The sequence below is a fragment of the Bubalus kerabau genome, chromosome 18 (assembly GCF_029407905.1).
Source record: "Bubalus kerabau isolate K-KA32 ecotype Philippines breed swamp buffalo chromosome 18, PCC_UOA_SB_1v2, whole genome shotgun sequence".
NCBI lineage: Eukaryota > Metazoa > Chordata > Mammalia > Artiodactyla > Bovidae > Bubalus > Bubalus kerabau.
In genome coordinates, this window is record NC_073641.1 from 22,045,155 (window position 1) to 22,058,406 (window position 13,252).

At 39.7% G+C, this 13,252-nt stretch overlaps 1 protein-coding gene and 1 long non-coding RNA gene across 3 annotated transcripts in view; one reads left to right on the plus strand and one right to left on the minus strand.

Annotated features, from left to right (window-relative positions):
* Nucleotides 1-13,252, plus strand: part of PDE4D (phosphodiesterase 4D) — an 849,844-nt gene that overhangs the window by 643,061 nt on the left and 193,531 nt on the right. The gene's annotated exons all lie outside the window — the stretch shown is intronic.
* LOC129633326 (uncharacterized) lies at nt 2,339-3,373 on the minus strand. Its single transcript, XR_008705029.1, has 3 exons — nt 3,277-3,373; nt 3,086-3,184; nt 2,339-2,464 (listed from the first exon to the last, which is right to left on the minus strand). It is a non-coding gene; the product is annotated as an uncharacterized LOC129633326 (long non-coding RNA).

Here is a 13,252-nt window from a genome sequence, read left to right on the forward strand (position 1 = left end):
AAATTAATACTGAATTATCTTTAACCAGTCCACAGAAACCTGTTTAATTCTATGCTCTGGGCATCAGGGAAACAGAAATGAATAAGATGTGGTCCCACCTCCCCAAGGGCTTGGCAAGATATAATTGTACATATAAAAAAGATGCCATGAATCTTAGTCTCAGGATTGTGCCACTGAAAATAAATGTTATAAGAATCAGTAGAACCAAAGGTCACATTCAGACAATAAGCAGTGATGGACCTTGAACATTTCCCAAATACTTTAGAGTTAATGAAATGTCCCACCTGGCCAGAAGTTTATGATGGGAGTGTTAATGGATGATCACCACCCAACCACAGAGATTTAGGATTGCTTCCAGCATCCCAGCAAAACAGCCCTTTTCACCCAGGACCATTTGGTATTACAAAAGAGAGGTGATGGCTTGTGATTTATTGACATTCCTTCATTTTGCATCTGGCTCTGGGCTTCTGAAACTTGTGGAAAGATCAATGACCTCAGGGTTTAGGGAGCAGAGCTATAATCCCAGATCCATCACTAACTTCCTGCTTAACCTTTGGTCAGTAATTGAACCTGGTTTTTCCTCAATAAAATGAGAATATTAGAGAATATTATCTAAGGACCCAGCTAGCTCTTTTTATAATGTTTCACTGTTTAAAAATGCATGCTTGTGATTAATGGGCCTTTGTTTTCTTTAGTTCTCTTTCCCTAAGATGTGAACATAATATACACTCAGTCAGTGTATGAATTCTGCTTTTCCCAGTGTGGATCTTCAGAGGCTATCCTTGACACCATTTGCTGTTTTGAGTTTTCAACAAAGAGTTAAAAGGAAATTCTGGCTCCCCTGGCTAGTCATCCTCTCCAGTTGGCAAAAGTCTTCATGTGGACTTGATGGTTGCCTAGAGTAACAAAATATTAGGGACAGAAACATGCTCAGGGACTCGACTGTATAAGTGACTCAGATCTGAGAGGCCTTTTCCAGCTCAAAGGGAGCCCATACTTAGGGGAGTGGGTATTTGTCTATGCCTGTCTGCGCTACTCTTCTGACTTAGAGGTGTCTAGGGTTTTGCTTACTGAAACCAGCCTTGAAACCTGTGGGGGAGTTATATGGTCAGAAGACAGTCTTCTTTATTCAGCATGTATCACACCTGAGAGATCACTAGGAGTAAATATAAGCAAGATGAGGAGACCCATTGTGGGCCTTTGAGGAGCACATATCAAGGACATAATGAGAACTCAGTAAAAATTCACTGTCAGAGCCACTATTCAAAGCCAGTTATTTCTTTTGAGTTAGGAGAACCCAGTGAAGGAAGGACTCCCAAAAATCAATACCCTTTTCCTTCCTTCTATTGGAGCCAGACATCTCTAACTGTGCTCTGAGCTAAAATGTGAATTTAAAAGGAAAAAAATTAAGAAAGTTCTCTTCCTAAACTCCTTAAGTCTGAGGTCATCCTCTCGCTCTTCCATCAATCTCCCTTATATCAATTACTCAAGCTTGTTAAGGGAGTTACTAGCATCCGGATTCATGTCTTTTGCTTCTAGTCAATGTTGCCTGGAGTAAGAATTAGAAGAGGATTAGCCAAGTCTCCTTACTTGAAGTCCTTTCTCTTTAGCTGTTTAACTAGGTTTCTTTTTAATTATGTGTTTGGCTGGCATTGTTTCTCTACCCAGTGCACGTTCTTCGCACTTGCATTTGAACAAGTTCATCGTGATAATAATCACAGTTATCAGCTATTACTTTTTATCCTGATTGAATACTTAACTGAGTGTCATTATGATCATAAACTGACCTTGGTTTGGACCTTGTGATTTGTAATGAATATTCTTTTTGACAGATTGCAAACATAGTCCTAAACTCAAATGGTTTACAGTAGGCACTCTTACCCCTATAACCATAGCAGCTGTTTGGAAACACAGCTTTAGATCACTTGTTTGCAAATGTCTTTTTCCGTACAACCCTGTATGGAGTGGAACCCATATACATTACTTGACATGTGAAACACATGTGACCCGGGCAGATGATTCAGCTGACCTTGAAAACTACAGCTGTTTAGTCACTTTAAAAACAATGCAATACAAGAGATTTACTAGGCTTGGGCTTAAACCATATTATGCTGACTGATGGGAATTCTAACCCTTCAGGGAGGGAGAAAAAAGTATAAGACAATGGAATTGTGTCATCCTGGGTGTTAATGTTGCCATTAATTTTAAAACATCTCTTTACAAAAGGTACAAAGAAGACTGCTTAGTGTTACAAGCAAAAAAAATCCAGTAATATCCATATGGCTTTATTTTGCTTTATTTTTTAAAAATGTAAGGAAGAAGTCCAACTTTTAACTTTGTTTCCTCTCCATCCAAATCAAGAGCAGGGGCTTCCCTGGTGGTCCAGTGGTTAAGAATCCATGATGCTACTGCCGGGGGTGTGGGTTCCATCCCTGATAGGGGAACTAAGATCTTGCATGCCACTCTGTGTGGCAAAAAAAAAAAAAAGAGAGCAGTCTATAATCTTCCTAAAAGATCAACACTTCTTTACTTACTATGTTTCCTGCTTAGTTAGGGTTTACATGCAGGAGGGTTAATATTCTCTTCCAAGGCGGCCCTACATGTGTTCCAATTGCTATATATAGACACTGTTTTAGCAGAATTTTATTCAGTGAGTGAAAAAGACCTGAAAAATTATGCTTTAATCAAGACAGAAATTTATATTTCTTTCCTATAAAAGAGACTCAGAATGGGGAGTCTAGAACTGGAATGAAAGCTCTAAGACCATTAGGGACCTATGGTTCCTTTAGATAATTCCTCCATCATCCCTAGATTATGGGCTTTGCCTCCATGGTCCAAAATGATTTCCAGAACTCTGGCCATTACATCTAAATTGCCAGCAGCAAGATGGATGAAGGCCAGCACACACCTTCCTTTAGAAGAGACTTCCTATAAATCCCATGTAATGCCTCTATTTACATCTCCTTGACTCAGGTCCCATCACATGCCACATCTAGCTGCAAAGGAGACTGGGAAATAAAGTATTTTTTCCTGGCAGTCCCCTAATTTGAAGATTCCAATCTGCTTTAAGTAAACGAACCCTTACCCAGCCTCTCCTCCTTGTCAACTCAGTTTCTCTCAAATTCTTAGCCATACTCTTCTTATACCTCTTGGGAGAAACCCATCCACTTCCTTATCGGAACTCCTGGGGGAAAAAAAAATCCCACGTCACAATGCTTCATGCTGGAATTCTGATAAAGTCAACAACACTCTCGTCAGCTAGACCCTCAATTTCACCTGACATTTCATCCTTGTTCTGCTCCCTGTCTCAGCCCCACTGGTGCTTATTCCAAACTTCATCCCCCTTTCTCAAGCCTCCTGAACCAGCAACTGCTCATCAGCTTTCAGTAAATGACTTCACTTGTTGCTCAATGAAGAAACACACTGTCAACATGAATACAATGTTAGATTTCTAATTAAAAAAAAAAACACACACAAAAAAACAGATAATGCAGCCAGCAACAAAGATTTACTGTATAGCACAGGGAACTATAGTCAATATCTTATAATAATGGAAATTATTTTCCTATAATGGAAAATAATCTGAAAAATAATGTATGTGTATACGTATAACTGAATCACTTTGCTGTGTACCTGAAATATTTTAAGCCAACTATATTTAATTATATATATATATATAAATTATTTTTAAAAAGTAAAAAAGAAACTCATTGTCAGGACAGGAGCTTTCCCAGCTTTTACATCCTCTTCCTGCCATCCAGACCCAGCCTTTTCTTCCCTGTTTCCAGTCTCAGCGGTTGTTGTGTCCCTTTTCCTTCCTGCTCTAAGTCAACCTCTGCTTCTGTACACTTGGTCCTTTCTCCTCCCAGCACCTCCAGGTAGGTCCTCGCTCCATTGATTTCCTTTCTTTTTCTCAAGTCTTTGATTTCTTCACTTCTTCCGGCTCTTTCCCTATTTATGTTCTCTCAGTCTTAAAAACAATACAAAACCAAACAACAGCAAGGTCTGGGAACTCCTCCTTTACTGATCCTTGAGTAGGTTCCAGGCAGTCAAGCTGCCCCACGTCCTCATCTCCCAGACTCCTCAACCTATTGGAGTGGGACTTTCTCACAGACCCTCTGTTCCCACTGCTCTCACTACGGTTCCAGTGGGCTCCTACGTACCTTCTCCCTGCTTATCTTAGAGGCTTTCCTCTGACACTGTCTGCTCATTCATTTACTCAGTAAGTCTTTATTCATTGCCTTCATACTGGGAGCCATTCTCTTCTGGGTGATGCCACTGTCTTCTTCTTGCTGCTCTGAATACTTCTTCACCGTAGTTCATGATTGATCTTCCTCCCCTTCTGCCGCAGCACCCCCCTCCCCGCCCCCCGCCTTAAACGTGAGTCTTCTGGATGTGAGTCATTGCTTTTTTCATTCAGCGCATTCTCTAGACGTTTTCATATGCTTTAGTAGTTGTATTGCCCATCCTGTGAAGGATTCCAATACCTGTTCATATTCCATTATTTTCAAAATTGGATTCATCTATTTCTTTGCAAATCTGTTTTTCCTGTCTCAGTTAGAAGCACTTTTATCCTAGAATGGAACTTGGAGACCATACACCCATACAGTTGTAAAAATATATATATTTTGGGCACTCCTACTGTAATCCAAGGGAGAGCTGGTAAGTGCCTGGACTTGCGAAATATTGAGCTGGAGAGGAGAGGACAGGTTTCAGAGACATTTAGAAAGTACAATAAAGACATGGATGGGTGTATGGTCTCCAAGTTTACACAGCTGTGTGTAGCATTTTATTTAAAAATATGATACACAATTGAATTGAAAATAGAAGTATTATTTTATGAAAATGTTGGGATGCATACACACAACAACCATTTTGCCCTGTATTTCTTGCTGTAAATAAAACTTGAGAACCACTTTCTTAAATAGTCTTTCTCTGGTGTACTCTCCTTAGCTCTGCCTTCCAGGGCACAGCCAGATTGTAGTTGAAAAATGAGACATTCAGCAAATGTCATAATACCCTCTATCAGTCACGAGATGAAACTGAATCTCCTCAGCGTTGGTGCACAAGGCCCCTGCCCTGCTATGCATCACGCCACCTCTCTGGGCAGCCCCTGCCACCTGACTCTTTCAGTAGCAGAGGCTTCTTCCACCCACACGCACACCATGTCTCACAGCTCTCTGCATCTGACAGTTCTCTTCTCCTCATCTGGAACTCACTTTCCTCTCTTAATTTTCTGCTCACTGCACCTCATTCTTTGGGTGAGGTGACTCTTGAAAGCTAAGTCCTGTTCCCTTCTCCAGGTTGAACCAGGCCCTTCTCCTCTGTCTTCCCATAGCCCGGTACCTACCTCTAGCGTAACTCTGACCTCTAGTATAACCTCTAGGATGACTCTAATGAAACATAGTCATCTATGCCTTTTTATTCTCAAACAGCCACCCAGCGCAATGTCAGTTCAATGCTGTGTCTTCACAGTGTGTGGGCCTAAGATCCCATTATGCTCCACTTGTGTGTGTCCAGAGACCTAGACCCCAGAAAGTCCTCGTATATTTCTTCTCAGGACTTGTTAAAATGGTAATTAAGGAGACCTCAGAAGCAGAACATAGGGCGGTTGATGCCAACAGTGAAAACCTTTTTTTTTTCCCCGCACAGGAAGGAAAAGTGGGATGAAACTGTACTTGTTAAACCCTTTGATAGGAGTGAATAGCTTGAAAGAAGTGGGTGATGAATGGTCTCCATTGTCACACTTCTGAATCAGAATATGAGAAGCAATCCCATTACTGGCCTGTGGTTCCATTGGCCAATATGGTAAATAACTCAGGTGGTTCTATAAAAGGACAGGTTTTTGTGAAAAGGATAAAACTCTTTAGATTTGTTCTGAGGGGCATTTCAGAGTAGCCTTACTCATGGTCGGTGTAGGCTGGGCTCTCATCCCTTGGTCACCAGTGAGTCTGTGAGCACAGTATGTATTCAGCCTTGTGGAAATACTAACGCGGAATGTCTGTCATCTGCCAGCATCCAGCTCCGTGCCAAGTGCACCTTGGCGCATTTCTGTGATGAGTGTAATGAGTTTTTTCCTTCTGATTTGGGCTGTGCTTTCATTCCTGCTCCCCAGTGTAAGGCTAGATCTCTTTGATATCTTGTTTCATACTTTGGCTACCCTACCCCTCTACTTTCCTCCTCCTTTTCTTGACAGGAGAAGGATGACTCCATAGAGCCGTCCTTTTGTGCTTTGGGCCAATTCTGTTGAGTTGTTTTATGGTCTTGAACTTAGAGCTGCCTCAGCACTCAACACTAGCCCCTGGACTGTGAGACTAATGAGAAAAGCAAAATGACCTCAAGCAAAAGGAAGTGGTTTATGTTGTGGAGAGAAACTTGGAAGGATACACCACCAAGAACACAGGGAACTCTGTTTTCCCTACTGTCTACAGCTGGGTTAACACATTTCAAAATAACCAGTCAATTTAGCTAATTCCATCAAATGGCTAGTCAATACAGTCAAGAGGAAGGGAAAATAAACCAATGGTTTTTTGGATGACTGGCTTAGCTTTGTGTAGCCTTGATCTTAATCATTTCCAGGGAATAATTTAAACTCTTAAGGAAATGCAGACTACTACAGGTTAGTTCAATACAAAAATACTTTTAAGAAGGTATTCATATTCAGTATATATTTCTTTTTCCAGAGGGTTATTAAAACAGGTAGAAATGATATAATGGACATTGGAACTTGGATTATATTGGGTTGGCCAAAAAGTTTGTTTGGGCTTTTCCGTGACATCTTACAGAAAATCCCAATGAACTTTTTGGCCACCTCAATAATACCGGGAAAGTACGGTTAAGCATCATTAGCAGAAGCTCACTTCTGTCTTTTCCATTCTTCCACTATTCAAATATCTCTTCTCCCTACTTCTTCATCTTGTTGTGTGTTCTGTCCCTCCTCTTTAAACCTTGGTAATAGTAACACAAACTCTTTGCCGGGCACAGTACTAAGACTTGACGTACATGATCACAGTTAATTATCCCAACAGCCCAAGAAGTAGGTGGAATGGTTCCATCATTCCACAGAAAACTGAGGTTATTTCCTTTAGTTGGAAACTCTGGAAAGCTGTAGAGCTAGGACTCAAACCTTAGCAGTAATAGTTTCAGATTCCACACCCTGAATAAAATTCTGCTGTCTCTGTCACTTCATTGAAGTTCACTTTAGTTTTTTCCACAGTCGTTCCTTTTCTTATCTTCTGCACTGTGCTCACCTCGCATTCCCGTTTCATTATACCATCTGCTTTTTCCAATCTTATGTCTCACTTCCCTATTTCTCTGTGACCTCCCATTCCTTGTCTACCATCTCTTTCCTTACCCTCTTCTCTGCTCCCTAATCCTGTGTCACTCTCCTCTCAGTCCTCAGAGAGTGCAGGAAGACTGCAGTCTCTCCCAGGCCCAGGCCCTGCCCCATCTGTCATTTTTTGGCCTCTGCTTTCCTAACATCTCTCTAAGTTAGAAGTGGTGCCCAGTTTTAAGCACAAGACAAAGCAAAGATATGTTCAAGAGCCTGTGTCCCTCTGCTCCCATACATGAGGAGTACTGTCTGTGCAAATAAAGCGATTATAAAAAAGAATTTCATTTTTGCCAGAGATCTCACAAATTAGGTTTTTGCTGAACTCCAGATAGTCTCTAGTGACTAGAAAAAGATAATGCCTCTTGCTCTGATCACTACCAGGAAGTGAACTCCAAGCAGTAGATAGAAATCAACCCCAGACCTGTGAGATCCAAGAGAAGTAGAATTCTTGTGTGTAATTCAATTTCAGAAACGCTGAGGGGAACACCATGTAGTATTAGAACACAATTATACTTTATTCAAGTGACCATATTTTCAGTCAGTCAGTATGGGACAGAAGAGTATCATTTCCTTGACTCAAAGCTATTTGATGACTTTTCCTGGCAACACTCTGTGAGTTCCAAGAAAGGACTCCAGATTCCCAAGCTACTGACAAAGAGCAAGCGTCTTCTCATCACACAGTAATTCACAAAAGTCTCACATCAGCATATGGTAACATTCCCATCAGATTGGCTTGGTTATCAAAAATAACTAGGTCAAAACAAAAGTCATTCTTCCATGAATGACAGTTAAAGGTTTTGAGGAATCGTCACTATTCTAGAGAACTTTAACTTCCTCTTTTGCTTGTAGGATGTATAGTATCTTTCTTGAGACTGTGCTGTGTGTATGCTTGCTTGCTTGCTCGTGTATCTAGTGTTTCTTTTTCTAGATTCATCTCTGGTTTTTTGTTGTCCCTGCTTGCACGTGGCTTGCCATAGCTTCTCTAGCCCCAGTTTTACTTCAAACCACCTATAGGTGCATTTTCTTTGCATCTCCTAACACCTTACTTGCAATTTCTCATTTATAATTACGAGTGAATAGAACCTACACATTTATAAATATAATTGGACAATTTTTCATTCCTGTGTATTATAGGCCATTGATGACCTGTGAGCATGTGAATTGCCTGCTTTTGGGTTAGATCTCCAGACCTGCTCTATTTAACAGCTTGGACAACATTTTTTAAAAATAATTTCTTGGTCGTCTCCATGTGCCAGACCTAGGCAACACTCTTGGGATCCAGTGATGATCAAAAGAGGGTTTCTTCCTGGTCTTAGTCCCTGTAATCACAGACTGGAAGTGGGGCCCGTATTAATCAAAAAAATCACAGAACTGAATACAAAATTCCAAGCTGAAGTATATGATATGAAGGGAAAATTCTCTGAGAGTGGCAGTTCAGAAGAAACTCAGCCAGGCTGCCCATGCTCCTGGAATCTCCTGGAAAAATAAATACTTATGTTGAACAAACTGGGTGTTCTGAGAAGACTCCAGATGCATGTCACCAATCGAGAAGACTGAGCAAGTTTAGGCCAAAAGCCATTTCTTCTGTTGTGCTGTTTGTGATGATCTTACTTCAGAACTTACTGGCTTTCTTCCCTCCTGCTGTCCCACCCAGAAAAGGTCTCTTTCTTAGAAAAGCAGCATTGGCTCCCCTTCCTCCACCGACGGAACTGTAACATCTTCCTTCCAGCTCCAAGGCTCTGAATTTGGACCTCCCACGTGGTGGGACTCGAGACTAATCCCTTAAGCCTGCTAGATTCCCAAAACATTCATTCAAATTTGAAATGCCTGGGGCCTGTTGTGTAGCCCTGGCTGGAGTAATTTTCACACTTGGATTTTAAACCCTCAGAGTCAGGATTTCACCTGAAGACTTCCAACTAATTGCTGAGATGGCATAAAAAAGGGTATTCAGGTTTAAAAAAAAAAATCTGTCTGAATGAGTTTGTTTCTTATTTGTTTTGCAAGCTGCTTCCTTTTGGACAACTCTGCCAAGCCATTCTGAGTTGTTGTCAGGCTTGATTCCAAATATGTTGGCAAGAAAAATTCAAAGAGATGGGGAAAGATGAAGTTTACTCTTGTCTTATTTTTTTATTTTTTATTTTTTTAGTTAGAATTTAATTGCTTTACAATGTTGTGTTAGTTTCTTCTGTACAACAACTTGAATCAGCTATAGGTATAATATATCCCTCCCCTCTAGAGCTTCCCTTCCACCCTCCATCCTGTCCCTCTAGGTCGTCACAGAGCACTGGGCTGAGCTCCCTGTGTTACACTGCAGCTTCCCACTAGCTATCTATTTTACACATGTTTTACTCTTGTCTTTTAATTCACCTGTACGACCACAGAGAACCAGTCCTAGGACCCTAACACGAAAATCTTAAGAACTATTTTTCCAGACTCTAAAATTCTCCTAAATCCCCATCCCAGTATCCCTCAAGGTCATAAAACCTCTTTTTGCCCCTAAGCTGTAACTTGTGCCTGAAATTCCCACTCCAGGGTTCCCTGGTGATTTTAATAGTGGTGCTTGATGCTGCAAGCCAGCTTCTCCATGGTTTGGGAATTGACTGGAATACACTGATGTGGTGTGCTGGCGTAGCTCTTGGAGGAATATTAGGACAAATTAAATTCCAAATAAGATAGCACCTGAGGTCTCTTAGTGGCAGAACTAAATACTACAGGAAGGAGGGCTTAGCAATTCCTGTCCATCCCTAAATGATTAAGAGGAAGTACTTACTGTTGATCAAACTGCTTGGAATTGGCTTTGGACTCAGTTGCAGAGCATTCACTTAGATGCACTCAGCATTTGTGCTTCTAGTTCTGTTTGCTTTTCTGCTTAGTTAAGCCTAAGGATGTGTGTTAGTTTCAGAGCAAATGGTATTCTTGAAGTAAAGGGTACTCTTAAAGAAGAGGAGGAGGGGAACAATTCACACCTCAAAGCATCAAATTCTAGGAAAACTGATGATGGCCGAGTTTAGGCAATGATTACTACCATTATTACTCAAATAGGTCTGGCATTTCTTACACGTGATCCTCATGCCCCGGCCCATGCTGGGCAAAAGCAATACAGCCTGAAGTTGAACAGCTTTTCCTTTGAACAATAGTTAAATATCATTGGTGCGTTTGGATCATGCATGGCTTTTGGGTAATAGAAACATTTTTCCTGCTGTTTAGAACAACGTTAAAAAACATATACATATATGCACTTACTTTATATACTATGTATTGGGGTCGCTAAGAGTCGGACACGACTGAGCAACTTCACTTTCACTTTTCACTTTCATGCATTGGAGAAGGAAATGGCAACCGACTCCAGTGTTCTTGCCTGGAGAACCCCAGGGACGGGGGAGCCTGGTGGGCTGCCGTCTATGGGGTCGCACAGAGTCGGACACGACTGAAGTGACTTAGCATAGCATAGCATATAAGTACATATGTATTTTGGTAAATGGTTTTATTTCCCGTAGATCTTTATAATGGGTATACTGAATAACCTGTCATCTATGGAATTCCTTTTAAAAATCTTCATTGGGGATGGATTTATTCCAGGGAGAATAGGTTACACGTAAAATACAAGGAACACCTAATTAAAATAATAAATAGCTTGTATTGAGAGCTTCCTGTACAGGTGCCAGGCTGTGCTCTCTGCCTGCAGGAATCCTCCCTTTCCTCCACGTGAGGTTCAGCTCTGTCCTTATCTCCATGAAACAGATGAGACCCAGAAGCTTAGAGGAGTAATTTGAGGGTTTAGGCAGTATTTGGGGAGTTACAGTAAAAGGTAAACAGAAAAGTCTCCTTCAGGTTTTGTAAATAGGCTTTCTCCCCTGACTTGTCAAATATAATTTTCTCCTCTCCTTTCAACTAAAATAAGGGCCCACAGTCTGTACCTTGAAGAACCAGGGCTCTAAAGTCACTACCACTAAAATTCCAGGAAAGTAAAAGCCAGCAATTCAGGAAAACGCATTTATTTTTCTAGATACCTCCATTAATGACATGACTAAATCACCTCATAAAGATTATTGGCTTGAGTACCCATCATCCCTCTACTAAGAAAAAACAGGAAATAACTCAGATATAAATGATGCAAGTGGCTGCTGAGTTAGGAAGACATTCTCGAAAATCCCCTCATGCCCATAAATTGCACACTGGTGGCCTAACGTAATTTACTGTGGGTGATATTTGTAACTGGCTGTCTTATTTGAAAGATTATGGAGACTAGAGAATGGGAAGGCCAAGAAAAACGTCTTCAAATAGTAGAAGTTTATGGGAAAAAAATAAATGCCACATCTCACTGGACATTGTTGGAGAGAAACATAGAAATTTTGGCAAAAGAAACCAATGATAAAAATTATAGTTACTAAGTTAAAGCTCTCAAATTTAGTTATAAATATTTATAGAGCCAATTAGAATTGAGGAGACAAAAACAGGACTTTAAGAAATTCTAAAATCCGTATTTTCAGAAAATCATTAAAGGACTGGAGATTTAAACAGTGTCAAAATGTGTGATCTTCAGGAGTCACACTCAGGATGAGATTACAGATCACTATCACTGTTCCAGTTTAGCCAGTTCAGTCATACTGCTGCCCAACTCATTGAAAAATATTGGCAGCTTGGACCAGCAATTAATTTTATCAGCTTGTTCAAAACTGAATCCATCTTAGGAATAACTTGGAGGTTTAAGCAACATTTTAGTTTAAAAAGTCTCCCCCAATCCAACTGAAAACTCATGATAAGTATTTCTTTTCTTGTGTTGTAAGGAATACTTAAAACAGAGGTATCAAAGACACTTGATTTTTAAAATTTTATATGGAACTCTTGATATCATGGTCAGAGATGTGAAAGCACTGTTCAAGGGGAATTTAATTCTAACTTAAGTATATCCTTTGCTATTTATTTCATTCAAGTAAATTTTTACTCAGGAAATAAAGCTATAGATAATAGTTTTCTGCAGTTTTTCTATAGGAAGCCTTATCTAATTATTTTATCAGGTTAAGTCCTACTGCTCCTCTCTCAACAGAATCTGAATAAGGAGAAGCTCTCCAAATCCAGTTTGGAAATAAAAGTATCAAAACTCCTTCAACACTTTGCACTGGACTGCATTATTTGATTTGGAAGAGAGTCAGGCTACTTCCATTTCTTGGTGAAACAACTAATTTATTGTCTTCCTTTAAAGAAATGACTCTTCAGTGGCTTGGACATGTTACATTTCTATCCTGTAGCAATTACCCCTCATGCCTAGAACTGTTTTTTTTTTGTTTGTTTGTTTTTTAAATAACTGAAAATATTTTTAATAAATAATAGATGCTCATGCTTCAAAATTCAAAATCTGTTCTAGCAAGGATCAAATGTTAACAGTATCTTGGGCATTACATAAATACATTTTATGTGTATATAAGCAAAATACATTTTCTAGAAACCTTTTAAAAACATAATGATAAAGTATTTAACCATATTAAGTTAGTATTTCAAAAGTTACCATTAGGGGGAAAAAAGCTTCCTGCAGTTTATTTTCAGTATTGTTTTTTTCAGTAAGTACAGGATTTTGGGTTTTTTACACCTATTAAAATTGTCTTTCAGGCATATATTTTAAGTTTTTCTTAAATATATATTAATTAATTAAATGAATATATTTATACTCATTAGAAACTCTGCATAATTTGCCTGGACATGGAATTGTGTGAGGGCAATCAGTAGTTTTCAGGTAGGGCTTAATATCATTAGATAGAAGATATCTTTTAGCCTTTGCGTGTCTGGCATCATGTTTTTTTACCTTAATTCAGTAGATTTCTTATATCTCTAGGAAGGGTTTCTATCTAGTACATTCTTTGCAGGAGAATGTAAAATTGCATTTAAAATTCATTCACTGGGAATCTGATTTTCTAAAAACCA